The sequence below is a fragment of the Periplaneta americana genome, chromosome 14, assembly GCF_040183065.1.
Source record: "Periplaneta americana isolate PAMFEO1 chromosome 14, P.americana_PAMFEO1_priV1, whole genome shotgun sequence".
In the NCBI taxonomy this organism is placed as follows: Eukaryota; Metazoa; Arthropoda; class Insecta; order Blattodea; family Blattidae; genus Periplaneta; species Periplaneta americana.
The window spans coordinates 35,485,108-35,502,806 of NC_091130.1; the positions used below are offsets into that span (position 1 = coordinate 35,485,108).

Consider the following 17,699-nt stretch of genomic DNA (forward strand, 5'->3'; position numbering starts at 1 on the left):
ATCGAGGAAATGAAAAAGGTACGGTATAGCTTATATAAAAATGGAAGCCCTACTCTCTTTTGTTAATAGTGACTCTCTCATAAATACTATAGTTTTCAGTCGATTTCAAAATAATTTCTGTATGGCATAAAATAATTAGAAATTTAGCTAGTCAGTGATTGCAGACGTCTTGTTTCTTGTCTTTCAATTATGAAAAGACACGATCCGAAGTCAGTATGTCTAAAGATTTATACACTATATGAATCCAGTATAAAATTAGTTTCCAATAAAATGAAAGTATACAGCAGCCGTGGCGAAAATGTGACTCACGAGCACATTGTGGCTCGCAATGATAGCTGAGCATTTCTCTCCCTCCAACCCCCACCCTCTCACTCACTGGAGTCAAACTCCGTTCCATTCGTATTTGTCTCTGACCTGCGAGTGGCGTATTGTCCAGTATCTCTCTCGAAACCATGTAGGCCTACCTCTACAAAAACGAAAGTTTCAAGTAGGATGGGAGGATGCATTTTTTTGCTCCCAATATGATGAGAATATTAAATGTATGATTTGTTCACAAGTATTACGAGGAAAACGGTTGTATAACATAAAACGGCATTATACTACATGTTACTCATGTATCATTAAAAGGTTAAGTGTGAATAATAATAATAATAATAATAATAATAATAATAATAATGTTATTATTATCTCTCTACGTCGATCCTTTTTCAGCAGATGTACGAATAATGCGGTTAGATCTTCAAGAGTTATACAACGTGATGTTAAATGAAAGCTATAAGTAAGGACTTGACAAATGTTGAACTTTTCAAATCTTTGCCAAAATAATAAATATTTGAAGCTTCGTTCTTTCGCTTGCTCTGTTGAAGCTATGTTCGCTACAACTTACGTTTGCGAAAAATTATTTTCAACAATGAAAATAGTAAAAACCAAATTTAGATCACGACTGACAGACAAATACCTTCGTGATCAACTACGACTGGCAGTAAGTGTCATAATTTCTGATTTTGAAACTCTGTCGCAGAGACATTCTGAAGACAGTCAATTTTAGGTTGTGATAATTTGTCCTATGTTTTATTATTCATTTCTTTCTTCGTTACTCGTACTAAACATTAGTTTGTAACTTATACTGTATAAAATTACATTTAAGTGCTTGACGTAAGGAAAATGAAAATCCGTTGATAAGTCAGACAGTTGCTTCACTTCCCCTTCGGGCGTCCGCCTCCCTCCATAGGTGCTATGCACGTTGCAGGTTACACAGTGGCTCGGCGCACGATTACATTTTCGCCACGACTGGTATACAGACTGGAGAATAAATAATAACAAGGATTTTTTTTTCTGAGATTACCTCAATTTTATCGATTGAAACCACCATGACACGACGCTATCGCCTACCTTATTAAACGCTGTATTTTTACTAACTAATCTTGTTTTTATTCTTATATCGAAATAAAAATAACGTAGCTAGTGTATGCATTGATATTATAAAATCAAAATGGAACAAAGAGATAACATTGTGTAAAAAAACAGTAGAAGTGCATTCGAGACGGTGATATTGATATAGGAATCTAATGGGGACAAATGTTATCACGAAATTTTTGTGCTTTTCATAAAAGACCAACAAATCTGGAAAGTTATAAGATCAGAGGAGGCTGGGTAGCCCAGTTGGTAGAGCAGCTGGCTACGGACTGGACGGTCTAGGATTCGATCCCGGGTGGTTACGGCCCCGAAGTTCGCTTAGTCTCCTATCTTGAATACCGAGCAAGACATGTGGGGAAAGGCGGTCGAAATCTTATTCTAGTGCCGAGATCAAGAAAGCAGGGGACTCTACCTCTATGTCCTCCAAGTGTTTTCATTGCATGTGAAGTGGCTACCTTTATCAGAACAGAGCGTCCAGTGTAGAGTTTAAGTGAATTAAAATTGAAGTGAAAGCAAGTGTTAGAATAATACTTCGCGCGAATTTGATAACACTTGCAGACGATTTCGGCATTGATAGGAAACAAGAATCAAGATTTTAGTATAAGAAATTTTAAAAGAGAAGCTCATCTATGCATGGGTTTCTCTTCATAGCATGACAGGAGTTTATCGATATGACTTATGATGCTAAAAATCTAATTAATTTAAAATGCTCGAAGAAACACAAATTCTTGGAATCAATTGTCATAGACGATGAAATATGGTGTGATACAAAGAAATAAGTTTTAGTATTAAAATTAGTATTAGTACTTATTGCTACAAACAATACAAAATAAATACATATTACAGACTTAGCGCACACCCATTTGAACAAGCTCGTGTTCGGGGGCAGTTCCTATGAATTACTAATTTGTGGTAAATGGAACATTAAAAAGTTTCAATAAAATTACAAAACCAATACAATTATTATAAAACAGTGATAATTACGAAGATAAAAGTAGAGAATCAAGTCAAGAACAGAATATAAATTGCAATAATAATAATAATAATAATAATAATAATAATAATAATAATTTATTTATTTATTATTTATTATTAATATTTGTGTGCTGAATAACAGCCAGAGGCCAATTATAGTTCAGCACAATACACAAACAGATGATACAAAGGTTCAAAACAAAAATAAATAATATCTTAAATAACAAAAACATACAGTAAATAAAATTGAGAACAAGAACAGTAAACACTAATAATCAAAACGAAACTATACCTTAAAAGGATCTAAATTGTGCCCATGCAAATTTGCATATTTTGTGTATCTACAGACTGGAGAAAGTGATTTTGAATTTCGGTTATAAAAATTTTTTTGAAATCTTAAACCTTTTGTAGGAATACGAAGGCTGATGTTGTTTATGAGAGACTCACAATCAATATCACCCTTGATAACTTTGCAAAGAAATTGATAATCAAGATTTTGACGTCTAGCATAAAGGCTACAACAGTTAAAATATTTACAGGTAATCTCATAGTTAAAGTCAGTGGAATTGGGTATATATCGAAAAGCACATAAGGAAATAAATTTTCTTTGAATATTTTTCAATTTAACCGAATCGGTTGAAGTAATGGAATTCCAGGCTACAGATGCATATTCAAGTTTAGATCGAACCAAAGTAAAGTATAGAATTAATAGTGACTCAGGAGTAGAAAAAGAATATGTTATAGACCTTATTAAACCAAGCATTCTTATTGAATGATTATAAATATAATAATAATAATAATAATAATAATAATAATAATAATAATATGTTTTTATTCGTAGAATAAAGATGCATATTGTTTTCTTATATAAAAATCACTCTAACATCCCCAGAAAGAGTACATACTCGTGCTCAGAACGCATTCCACAAACGTTTAAAACAATATTTAATTAATCAACAAGAAATAAAAATTAAAAAGAGGAAAAGAAAAACGCAGATATTACAACAATTTTCAATTAATTTTTTTAAATAAGGAACATCAGCAAATTGAATGTTTGGAAATTTAGAAGTTATCTTGTTATAGAGCCTTGGACCGAAGTTTCTACTGTGATTATATGCTACAGTTGTGGTATATTTAGGTTCTGTCAAGTATATGTTGTATGATTTTTTAGTTTTATATTTATGTGAATATAAATTAAATATATTTTTATGCACGAAATTCAATAAGACATTGTTATCAATTTGATGGATATTAAATACTTTAAATTCAGAGTACAACAGTTCTGAAGGATAATCAAGAGGTTTATTAAGACATATTTTTATTATTCTTCTCGGTAGCAATATTATTGGCATAAGGAAGATACTAAAAACACTACCCCGACCTATAATACCATATTATAATATAGCTTGTACTAATGCGTGGTAAATCATTCGAAAAGTATGAATAGTCGAGCAATTTCGTAGGATAACAAAATAATGAATAATTATTCTTAATCTATTGCAAAGAAAAAGAACATGTTTAACCCAACGTAGGTGTTGGTCGATTATTATTCCGAGATACTTAACTTGAGGAGATTCATTTAGAATAGGACAGTTACAATAATTATTAGAAGAACAATATTGAATGTACGAATTTTTAAATACAAGAGCGAATCAAAAGCTTTAATACCAACAGATGTTAACGAAAAACTAAAATGAATAAGTATATTTAAAGTAAGGAAAGGAAAAAGGGGGAAAAAAGGGAATCGAATACTAAACATTTTGCTTAATTTTTTTTCTTAAATTATTAAAATCAAAATTACTTAGTCAGGATTTATTATCAAAATGGAGTTGTATAATCTTGGCCCGTAATTGTGGCTGTGAAATTGTAGACTATAATATCCACCTCGCGTCATTGGAATTCCTTGTCACAAAGTATTAGGGGCTGCAAGACAATAAACACCTTTAAGAACAGCTTAAAAGATAACCTTATTAGCATTTCACTCCAATCATACTGATTTAAACTATCACTGACTACATTGTTACTTTTTTCTTTAGACATCATCCTGATTGTGCTGTATTTTAATTGTCTCGTAATAATCTCTTTCTATTATCTAATATTATTTGAAATATATTAACATTCTATGTATTTTAGTTTAATTCTGCTACACAGTTTATTTCAGTGTTTAATTAATAGTTCATAGTATTTTGTTGTTTAATTTGTAAATAACTCTTGTATACATGTAACTCTCATCTAAATCAAATTGTTGGATTCTTTGTAAGTTCATGCATATGTATATACACTTTTTGCTGGTTGAGTGGAAGAGAAGGCCTTACGGCCTTAACTCTGCCAGCTAAAATAAATCATTATTATTATTATTATTATTATTATTATTATTATTATTATTATTATTATACTTCATAAAACTCGCCTATCACTATAAATTGAAAGGTTCAGAGCCATAGTGGGCCAAGCGCCATTTATTAAAAACGGAGAAAGCAAGAGTTAAAGTTAAGTGAATACATAGTTTAATGAAGATTGACATAACATTTAGTTTTAATATGTATACTTTATATTATCTGCTATATGTTTCTGTTGAAGTATTGTAATAACTTAATTTTAACTCTTGTTTTCTACGAATTTAGTAAATGGCGCTTGGCCCACTTTGGTTCTGAACCCTTCAATTGTTATCTGAGAGTTTTGGAGATATTACTGCGTAACATACGCTAAGTGTTCATGTAATGTCCGATTATTTCGAACCAGACAACCATTTTTTTGCTCCACAAAAATAAGCTAGCCAACAAGGCTACGCCTACATCTATAGCTACAGGATTTTCTGACTCGTAAACAAGTACCTGTACATATGCTTACCCACCCATCTCAAAATTTTGCAGTCTGTGACAATTTTTTATTTCCGAAAGTGAAGTTGCAAAAAAAGAAGCAAGTTTCGATGGCATCGGTTCCGTTACAAGACACCGTGTTAAGTGATTTGTGAGCTAGTTAAAATCAGGACCACCACAACCACCAGTCTTTGCTGTCCTTAGTTGGTCGTGTAACCATGTTACTCGTATCGAAGATAGGGGAAATGCTTTTCGAATAAATAAAAATAATTTCGATCATGAATTTAATCATATATTTAAAATGAATCCAGTAGATACATATAGAACGATGCTAAAGACAAGTAGTTATTTACTTAAAAGGGGAATATCACAATCTTGTGAAAAATTAGTTTAAAGTTCGATTTCATTCATCAAAGGAAGTATAATATCATACAGTAGACTACAATGCACTACAGAAAGGATGATAGTCATATACAAAGTTTTGAAGAATTGGTGTACAACACAAAAAGGGGGAAGGAATACGTAGCGAAACAGTACAATAATTAGGAAATTTAGAAAATATGACATTCCAACTCTTTGCAGTGGATTCTTCAAGTATTAAAATGGGATCTTACCTTGTGTGCAGGGTGTTGGCGAAATGAGGCCGCAGGACGAGTGTAGCAAACCTACGAACAAAATATCAAAATATTTAAAATCATTGCTTTATTTTGAAATCAAAAATATATAATGGTGATTTATTGTAAACAGACGTATATGATAATCTTAGTGATTTTTTATTGCTGACAATAAAAACACTTTATAGTTCTCGTCAAATGAGAAATGATTTGCTCAGACAAATTTGCAATAAATACTTTATGCTTTTCCTTGCGATTTCAGTGTAAGCTTATTACTTGTGACATAAAAACAATCATCACAAAAGAAAGGCATAGGTTCCTTTGTCTTAAAGAAGTAGCGGTCACTGGTTCTGAACCCTGGTTATTTTGCGCGGCTGAAAGTCTATAACGTAAATATTTTTTTTTCAGACAGTCGTTTCATAATGACAACTTTTCGATTCTCATTTTAACATCGAAAAATCTTTGATTTCCGCATCCATAAATTTGCGTGCTTAACTGTACTTTTCAGCACGCTAATTTGAAATACTGAAAACATAAGTTTCAGCTATTTATTTATTGTAAATATTCACAACACAATTATTTAAATTAGAAATTACAACATTTGGAGATTTGATACATACATTATTCACTTCCGAAAGATTCATTTTCCTAATTATATTTAAGACTTTCGTTGTAATAATTGTATATTCCAAAATTACACGACAAGCAGAACTTCACTTAAATAACTTCCTAACCTTCCCGGAAATGCATTTACGTAACACAATGCAATTTTCTCACAGCATTTATGAACGAGCGCAGAGTAAAACTTTCATATCTTATTTTAACCATCACAAACATTTGAAAGGATTACTACACATTCACAATTCAAGAAGTTTGACTTCTGCCAAGCATAGAAACTGCACAAAATTATTTTATCAACAGTAATCTCACTAGAGGTTTTGATTTATCTAGAGAAAATCAAAACTCGAGTGGGACTTAATTGACTGTTATACGATTAGAAGAAAGTATATAAAGATTATAAGAAATAAAGTACTCTAATACAATAAAATATTAATTGACTTACTATTTCACTAATGTTAGCTTCACCAAAACATTTGAACGGAGCCGCCGTTTCCAGTTTACTGTCTATGCGGTAAACAAATGACGATCGCAAGGCATGTTTTACAGTACGTAAAGAATTTGCATTTTGAAATGTTGGAAAACAAAGAGAGAAATGCTAGGGAAGTGATAAAAACAAACAAATGCTAGGGAAGTTATAAAATTGTAGCGATAAGCAGTCATGATTGGTTGAAACACGTCCTTTCTTATCGTTTTATTGGTCAAAAGTAGTATGACGTAGTAAAAGTGTAATAGTCCAGTTAAAAAATGTGTATATACATATATTTTTTTGTTTCGTCTCTCAAAAAAACAACAAAACAGGGTAGAACTCAATTCTGTGATTTTTTTTTTTTCCATCCAATATCCAATTTCTGCTCCACAGCTTAAGACAAGAACTGTGATTGACTTATAAAATTCAAATTGGGTATTTTTCTTCTTTCTGCATCAATATTTGTCTTTTGTGCCTGAAACATTTCACCCAAATAATTTAATTGAAATTTTCTTCCATTATTTAGATAATTGTTTTTAGCAGAGATTATGTCGATAGTGTTGCTTCCAAGTAAGCTCTTCAGTTTTGTTATTAGATATTAATCATGTAGAATAATATGTAAATTAACTTTCAATCTTAATAGCTTATCATCAGGCAGCGCATTTTCGTTCCCAAACAAGTTAGGAGAGTTATCGGTTAGTATATTCTGGAGTTTCAGACTTCAAACCCTAACCTTAAATGATTATGTCAGGACGTTACAAAAGGTAAAGCCTAGTTCGACACATAATAATAATAATAATAATAATAATAATAATAATAATAATAATAATAATAATAATAATAATAATAATAATAATAATAATAATGGAGCATGAAAACTGAAAGTGGGTTTGCTACTAAATTGAAACGGTCTATCCAGCTACTTTTTAACCATATAAACCAGCGGTGATCAAAAATCGAGCTGCAGTGATTACATGCGTCAGACAGCTTATGAAGTAAGGAGAAGCTGGAAAGGTAGTTGGCATGAAAACTACAATCAGTGGTGGTTCCTGCACTAACATCTTGATCAATCCCGCGGATAAAAATCTCAAGCTTTGCTGTATCAGTAATGTCACTGCTGCCATCAAGAGTCAGTGAATAATATACGATTTTTCTTTCTCCCTTTTTTAACCTTCGTCTTGAATATAATCAGGAATTTTCAAATTCTTCTCTCGATACTTTGTCGAGAAATTCGTAGCTTTTCAAAATTAAAAACTTCTTATGGACACGTTATTTAACCTAGTTTAATCATTATTCTTTTGAGAAATTCTGTTCTATTGAAAGGCTTTAGAGCACGAGATATTTCAAACCCTATTAGATAGCTGACCTCCTTACATTTATCTATCTCATCTTTCTCTTCCTGGCTATGATTTAAGACATGAAAATTCCTGGCGTTTAACATTTCGTTGGCACGTAATATTGAATCAGTTTTTCTACATTATTATTATTATTAGATAGAACCTAATAATTTTATGCTTCTAGGGAGAAGATCTAAAAATATCTATATTCATGCACATACAGAAGGATTATAGAAACACATACTTAGTGGTCAGTAATTATAATAATAATAATAATAATAATAATAATAATAATAATAATAATAATAATAAATTATTCAGCGTGGCAATTAATGTTTCTATATATATTCCTAATTGAACCGTTGAGCAATGTAGACATATTACATTATGTCCGACAGAACGACAAAGAAGTTCTCCTTCTCATTCTTTACGAAACCACCTCTTACTGCTTGTAGAAACAGAGTTTGTAGAGCGACATGATACCGCCACTGCTTGCTTTCAGTACGTGAATGAAAAACACAGCAATGTACAGGAAACTCCTCGTACCCGTTTGAATGTGTGTGATTACACGATGTAATCACGACACCCGCTTTGGTCACCGCTGAAATAAACGCACTAAAATTGCGAAAGTAGCGCTCTACAAAATATTAGTGCTAGGCCTACATATGGCAGGAAATATAATTAGATCGATGATAATACTGAACTAGTATATATAATATAGTCTATATTATAGAACATAATAGTAAACATGATATACATTAACTGTATATATTCCATAAATGTAATATATACAATTAATTCATATAACAAAATCAGCTCTGTTACGGTAATAGTACATTATGCAACGAGCCTATAATGATAGTAATTAAGAAGTGAGTATGGATATTTATGAAACGAGCGCAAGCGAGTTTCATAATTTTCATACGAGCTTCTTAATTACCATTATAGGAGAGTTTCATACGACTTTTTATGCTCGACCATATTTCTAACTTCATCATCATCATCATCATCATCATCATCATCATCATCATCCTTCACGAATTAGGCCTCTGTAGACCTGTTTCGGCCCCATCTAGCAGTCTTCTTAAAGGTCTTCCTGGTCGACGATGTCCTCTAGGTTTATACTGCATCATAATTTTTGGGATTCTTGAATTTTCCATTCTTCTTACATGATCTAGCCAATTGAATTTGTATCTGCTGATTATATTTCTAACTAGATATGATATTATTAATTTTTTAGCAATGTCCCGTATGTTGTGAGATGTGCGCAGACGCGAAAGTATTGATTTTTTCCGAGGAACAGATGTCCACATTGACCTTGCTAGGCCATAAGAACAACAGAGATAACATTCAAATTAAATTAGACATTGAAAAAACGAGATGACAAATTGAATTTATTTGAATATTATTTACAATTAACGTTAATTATTATAGTAACAGAACATAACCTTCTGCGACAGTATTGGATTTCCAGCCTCCGTGACTTTTCGCTAATTCTCTTTCGATTGCATATCCGAGAATAATCGATACTTGCGGTCTTATAACGGTAGAAAGCTGACCTGTCATTGGCTGAACAGTTGTAACCTGAGTCGTCATTGGCTGAAAGACCTGATCTTTAATGAATAGGTGTACTTTAATGACATGCATTAAAGGTCTGCTACCAGGTGTATAATTACTACATTTCGGCATGGTCGAGCATAAACAAAAATAGGCTACATATTCTGAGATTATGAAATTCATGTCTTTTACAATAACTGTCAGTAAAAATTTGCTTAAACTAAGTAAATGTTCTTTCTACGTCACAAGACGTTACAGGGACAAAATAAAAATAACAAAAATCAATATACAAATTAATAATATTACATTTTGCACAATGTATACAAAATACAGATCAAAATGAAATACAATATAACATAGACATAAAATATTTTTTTTTTATTTTGCATCATATAAGAGTATGAACACACATCCGAAAACAATTTAAATAAGGAGTTTTATTTCTATTGCTAGTTCTTAATGGAATAATCATTAACTTATACTATTATAATACGGTAGCGTATTTGTGATTAGTTATACCAATTTTCAATTTATCAAAAATTTATGAAAAATACACATTTTCCTCAAAAACACACAATTTCCTCAAAAATACACATTTTCCTTAAAAATATTTTAAACTCTTACGCCAGTAGCCTATCTTAATACGTATAATAGACAACTTTTAAAGTACAGTGCTTGAGTTCTAAAAGGGTAGGCCTACACAAAACTCTAGCTTTATAACATAAATGTCTACTTTAAGATGTGTACACTATAAGCAAATTTAACAATGTTTTTGAAATGGTAAGTAATAGTAAGTAAACAATAAACTATACTCTAAGGCAGTCATGTCAATTGATGCCCATAGGAGCAAGCGCGCACTTTAGAGCTCAGGAGAGCCTGAGCGCTTTACAACGGAAAGGAAAGAGACAGACGAAAGAGGTAGTATATGCCGCTTCGTCGAGCTATATTCAGGGATGGCCAGCACTGATTCAATAGATCAAGGGAAGAGAACTTATTAAAACTGTATCCATGTTAATTTTTAGATTTGTCTCAGAAGTATAAGTGCATTATAAGAATGTAAGCTTTAATTTTAATGCTCATTTTTCACAAGTTTGATTTTTTTATTCAAAAGAAATATTTTCTCAACTTTGTTTATAGAAAAATGAAATTTTCAGATATAGGGCTATTTATTTAGTAGCCTTACAGATTGTTTTCGTAATCTAATATACCGTAAATACGTATTACTGAAGATAGTGTATTGAAAATTTTGAAAATATTCGCATGGAAATTGTTTGTAAGGAAATGAATTAACAAAGCGACTACTGTTACATCATAAGCAAAAGATACGTGCCCATGTGTTGTAAAAATGTCAGCTCTATAGCTTCAGCAAACTTCGAGAAAATAATTTAATATTCTGATGATAGGAAGTTGCTCGCCAATATCACCTTAAAATCATAATGCGATAAGAGTTTTGTTGTGGAATATTAGTTACACTTAAAACATATAGGCTACAGCACCTAGGTAATTTTGCCTTGTACTGTAATATTGTTTTGATTAGTTCATTGATTACTTTTATAAGGCTAAAGGTGCCATCAATATAAATTCCAACTTATCATGTTATACTCAATCTCTTTTTTTTGGGGGGGGGGGATATCACTTTCTTTACGAATGACGTGTTTCATCCATTTAGTAGAGTATAATTGTACTAATATGGAATTTATGTGAATATTCCTTCTTAAGTTCTTATAATGTTATTAACATTTAAAACACAACTGCAATATTAAGAAATTGGTATTAGCACTTTTGTTTTACAGACAATATAGATAATATCAAACAGATAGAAGCCATATAAAAATAACGACATAACATTTCAATTTCCGTTTGAAGTTTGTGCACTACTGTTTTCTTAATCCAACGGGCTGCTTATTCATATGCACAACCCTTCCTCTTTCCATACTTAGCGCTTGAGGCCCGCTCACGACGTCAAGTCAGAAAAATGCGCTTGCTTTGACTGCTCTAAGGTTATATATTACAATTTAAAATATTTCTATTGACCCATTTTAACTTCTATAAATAGGCCACATTATGGCTGCAACTTTTGTGCATCTGAAGTTTATATAGGCCTATTAGCAAGTCTGTAATAATTATCCCCATATCTTTACGTACAAAGACTCCTTAAGTAATATTACAAAATATGTTATGAGTTTCATTAAATGCTATATACAAACACACTAAAAAATCTTTGCTAGTATAATGGCCCTAAGTAGTGTAGGATATGGTCGTATGTTCGAGGGGAGAGAGGTATTTGCATGTCCACCAAGAACATCCGGCGGATGCTGGGCACATTCAAACATTTGCATTTCCAATAGTTGCTTCCGGAGAAAATGGTTTTATTTATGTGACCGCAATACTCAATAAAAGGAACCGCTTACTGCAAATACTAGATGTATCACCTCTTTAAACGCAGGCTTTTTGACTCCGTGATATTGAATCGAAATACTACAAGGTATCTCCTTAAAAAATAACAGATTTGCCTTGCGAGAAAAATCGATTCCAAACATTTTCTTTCGCATATGGCGACATATATTTATTTATTTATTATTATTAGGCTATTATTATTATTTTTTTTTGGAAATAAAACAGTTCTAACTGTAACGGAAATTTTTACTGGAAGCAAGTAAAGAAATAGGTTTGGAAGTAAATTCCGAAAAGACAAAGTGTATGATTATGTCTCGTGACGAGAATATTGTACGAAATGAAAATATAAAAATTGGAAATTTATCTTTTGAAGAGGTGGAGAAGTTCAAATAACTGGAAGCAACAGTAACAGATATAAATGATACTCGGGAGGAAATTAAACACAGAATAAATATGGGAAATGCCTGTTATTATTCGATTGAGAAACTTTTATCATCCAGTCTGCTGTCAAAAAATCTGAAAGTTAGAATTTATAAAACAGTTATATTACCGGTTGTTCTGCATGGTTGTGAAACTTGGACTCTCACTTTGAGAGAGGAACAGAGATTAAGGGTTTTTGAAATAAGGTTCTTAGGAAATTATTTGGGGCTAAGAGGGATGAAGTTACAGGAGAATGGAGAAAGTTACACAACACAGAACTGCACGCATTGTATTCTTCACCTGACATAATTAGGAACATTAAACCCAGAAGTTTGAGATGGGCACGGCATGTAGCACGTATGGGTGAATCCAGAAATGCATATAGAGTGTCAGTTGGGAGGCCGGAGGGAACAAGACCTTTAGGGAGGCCGAGACGTAGATGGGAGGATAATATTAAAATGGATTTGAGGGAGGTTGAGTATGATGATAGAGAATGGATTAATCTTGCTCAGAATAGGGACCGATGGCGGGCTTATGTGAGGGCGGCAATGAACCTCTGGGTTCCTTAAAAGCCAGTAAGTAAGTAATTGATATTTACTAAATTGTATGAATGATCCAATGACTTAATGTGAGTCCTTAGCTCTGAGAAAATGATGTAAAATAGGTTCCAAATTTTACTGAGAAAATATTGTATATTATTTTCGTAGGGTAAAAATAACCAATTTCGTAAAGGTAATGTGTTTTATTTTCCATTATAAGAAAATATAGTCTATAGCTAATGAGAAATTAATTTTATACTAGTTGACTTTGTTTAATTTCGATATTTTTACGAAAATGCACTTTGTAAAATTTCGAGATCTTTACGAAAATGCACTTTTTTTAAGAGTCTGCGATATTCCTTTCTTTTACTTGGTTACTTAATAAATCTACATCAGCTGCTAGGTTATTTAGCATTAATGGATAACTTCATCCCTCTTAGCCCCAAATCTTTTCCTAACTACTTTATTCTCTAACACCCTTAATCTCTGTTTCACAACCATACAGAGCAAGCGGTAATATAACTGTTTTATAAATTCTAACTTTCAGTTTTTTTCAGAGCAGGCTGGATGACAAAATCTTCTCAACCGAATAATAACAGGCATTTCCCATATTTATTATGCGTCTAATTTCCTCTCATGTGCCATTTATATTTGTTAAGCTATTTTTATTTTATTTTACCTGGTTATTTAACGACGCTGTATCAACTACCAGGTTATTTAGTGTCGATGGGATTGGTGATAGCGAGATGATATTTGGCGAGATGAGGCGAGGATTCGCCATAGATTACCTGACATTTGCCTTATGGTTGGGGAAAACCTCGAAAAAACCCTACCAGGTAATCAGCCCAAGCGGGAATCGAACCCGAGCCCAAACGCAACTCTGGATCGGCAGGCAAGGGCCTTAGCCGACTGAGCTACGCCGGTGGCCTTATTTGTTAAGCTAATGTTGCTACAAGCCACTTGAAATTTTCCTCCTTTCCGAAGAATAAATTTCCAATTTTTATATTTCCATGATAATGATTATTAATTATGCTAATGATCATTCAGAGTGATTACAGGCTTATTAATGATTTATAATGATGATGATTTGTGATTCATTACGGCGATGCTTGATTTTTCGTGCTGACAATGATGATTCATTATGCCAATGAATAATAATTCACGATGTCAATTACTGATAATTCATTGTGGCAATGATTGATGATTCTTAAAGATGATTCGTGATGTTAATATGTTTCATGATCATTTCGGTTCATGATAATGATTAGGGCTCGGATTTTTATGACGTAATATTTTTATCTTGGTCTCTTTTTACAAACTTAAGTTAAATTAAACACATTTCTAACTTTTCTGAACAGGATGAAATGGTTTTTATTGGTCATATAAATGCATATTTTACCAAAGTTCAGCATTAATTTTTATTTGACAAACATAGTATAAATCTTATTAATTTTGATCATATTAGAAATGTTTCAACAGTTCTCCAAATACTATGATGAAATGGAAGATTAAAGTAAGATTATTTTGCATGTAGCTTTGTTTAAAATACATTTTCTTGTTTTTGCGATGAAGATTAATTCAGCTTATTGTATTCTTTTAGGGTCAATAGCACGTTGTGGCCAATAGATATTAATATATAGTAGATATTTGATAGCCGTTCCAACCAGGGTTTAATAATAATCGCCGTCCTAATCAATTCTAAATGAATATATATATATATATATATATATATATATATATATATATATATATACATATATATGTATAATTTGAACTGGTAATGGAAATTACGGGAAAACGGCTGAACGGATTTTAATAAATGACCCCTCATTTTGTAGCTTGGAACTCAAAGTTTTTCAGAAAAATAGTAGTTTTCAGTTAAATGTCAATTTTTCAACATAATTGTCCTATTTTCCAAAATCCATCTGTCGTCAGTTTTGAGAACTAGCTAATTGCATTTCAGAATAAAACAAAACACACACTACAGTAAAGAATATTACACGAAGGCCATGATCTGCACGAATGCTGACATATTTAGAGCTCAAATTAAATTGGTTATTAAAAACTTAACTTACTAAAAATAATTTATAGGTTCGATTCTGTGGTGTGTAATTTTCTGGGTGCAGCTGTATATTGGATATTAAAAACTACAAAACTTGAGGTGGTTTGATGACATTATTACCATTAGAAATGAAATATTATTGTAGTTAATGCTATGATGTGACTATTTTTCATTAATTATACATATTAATGCTATAATGATATGAAAGTGAAACGTTTTGGGGTTGTGTAAGTAGATGTAGAGAATAACTTAAATTAGATTTTTATTTCTATATTTTACTGAGTGGTAGCTACTGAAAGCTATAAAACTTACGTAAGATAATAATATTATTAATAATCAAATATTTTATAATTATTAATCAAGTGGGGTTGGGTTTTCATATATTTAATGGCAGTGTCGTGTAGATATTTACATGCGTGTTTCTCTTCCATTATTATGGAAGCAAATAACTTTCAGAATGTCTGGTATTTTTCATTGAAAGTAAGTCTGAAATATGTTTATTTGAATGTCTAATGAACTTAGTTTGCAGCATTTGCTGCTCAAGCCACTAGTTTATATTTAATTCCATTTTTTTTCTTTTAATAGGAACCCTAGTTAGGTAGGCTATCATTGAAAAATTTATTGGAAATACAACAGACAATTTAGGCTACAACACAAATTACATTTTATAAAGAATATAAATAATTATTAATTATGCAAATCGGCGACTTCAGTGCAGTTGAGGATATCATCTCCAAGGTGTTGTCAGGAAGTTTTAATTTCCGGAAGACTTCTAAGGACTCTCGTGGGATTGTGCCTCTAGCCCCAATTATAATTCCTATAACGTCCCATATCTTGATGTTATATTTGGTCCCCAAATCACTGCAGCACTGTCCGTTTTTCTTTGCAGACTTCTCTAGGTTGTTCGTCGCTGTTCTCAAAGCGAACTGTGAGATCTAGAATGAGTCCACAATTTTTTTTCGGTCTATAACAATGATATCTGCTCTTCTAGTTGATCCGTCAGCGGAAAGGCACCCAATTTCCTTGTACACCTCATGCTTATCAGCCCGCCAAAGTTCATTGCCAATCATTGAGCGAATTTTATTATGGTGGTCAATTCTCAGTAATTCTCCCAGTACGTGGGCTAAGTTAATATGCACAAAAACAATTTTGTAGAATGGTGAATAAAAAAGTTTTTAAGTAATTTTTCGATAATATTAAATACTAAAATTCAAATCTTAATTATTTTAGTATAATTTTTAAGTTTTTATATCATATTTTGATATTTTAGGACATAAATGCATTGATATTTCAATTGTTTTTTATGTAGCTAATATAAATCTGAACCCTAATAATGATTGTAAAAGATTTATATACAGGGACATCATTTTATTTTTACTAACATTTTTAATATTAACCTGGCTATACCTTTGGATTAATGATTGAGACCCGGAAACACCGTTTGCTACCTCCTTCCACGACTAGAGTTCGATGATACTGGCGTAAAATACAAACAAATCACTTTACTAGGTACAGGAGGGAAGAAAAGTAGTTCATCCATTTACGTAAGCTAGGAAATATCGCGATTTTGAGTGTGATAATTTTCATTATGTTTTGTTTAATCAAAATACAGTACAATATTAACAATAAGTGTTTTTACTTACGAACCGAGTTATCCATGCGAACGTATTCATTATGCAGTGTATATTATACTGTCTACAGCACATTAGCGTACGATATAGAGAATGAAGTTAAAATGAAAAATAATCATAATATGGATATTTAAACACATTTTTGAAAATGGTGGCAGTTCATTTCGATACAAGCTTCAGTTCTTTTGTGCCCATTATTGCACTATAGACTACTGCATCTAATTCCAATTACCAGTTTCGTCCTTCATACTTAGTAACTCATGTTGAAATAATTCTGTACCTACTCTATAAAAGAGTACCTTAAGTATTGTAAATTCAATCTTCACTTCTGCCCGATCCGCACAGATAAAATTACTCAGACATGCTATCTACTGTCCGTCCAAGTGATTATGTCGCAGGATCATAGAAGGGGGGGATCACGTGACAGTTAATTACTTAACGAGGCCCTTTTATTTAAGCTATTTTAAACAGTTGCATAATATTACGTAGACGTGCAATTAATTCCCAACAGAAATTAATGTTTTCAGAAAAGAGCTAAGAAAGCCCAGCCACTAGTCTTTACAGTGGAGCGAGCAGAAGCAGGTGGGGGAAATCGGGATGCGACGTAGGGAAACGGACGACAGTACCTGAGAGAAAATATGATTCAATATTGGAAGTTTTCGTCACTGGAAAACGCGAACATATTTCTGAAACGTACTATAATCACTAACTCAGTACTGCGGCCTTGGTTCTGTGTGGAGGACAGTTGGAACTTCGTTAGAAGAAGGGGTGGGAGTGAAGTACATTCAAAAACTCAGGTACAATAAAAGTTGTGAAGTAAAAATAAAAAGATGTCCCTGTATGTG

At 32.0% G+C, this 17,699-nt stretch overlaps 2 long non-coding RNA genes across 2 annotated transcripts in view; one reads left to right on the forward strand and one right to left on the reverse strand.

The window, feature by feature from the left end:
• Positions 1-17,699, reverse strand: part of LOC138713255 (uncharacterized) — a 1,167,998-nt gene that overhangs the window by 813,964 nt on the left and 336,335 nt on the right. Inside the window, exon 2 of the long non-coding RNA XR_011335808.1 lies at positions 5,825-5,875. This is a non-coding gene — a long non-coding RNA (uncharacterized lncRNA). The remainder of the gene's footprint in view (positions 1-5,824; positions 5,876-17,699) is intronic.
• The window catches only part of LOC138713256 (uncharacterized), a 149,305-nt gene that overhangs the window by 24,481 nt on the left and 107,125 nt on the right, over positions 1-17,699 (forward strand). The window lies entirely within an intron of this gene.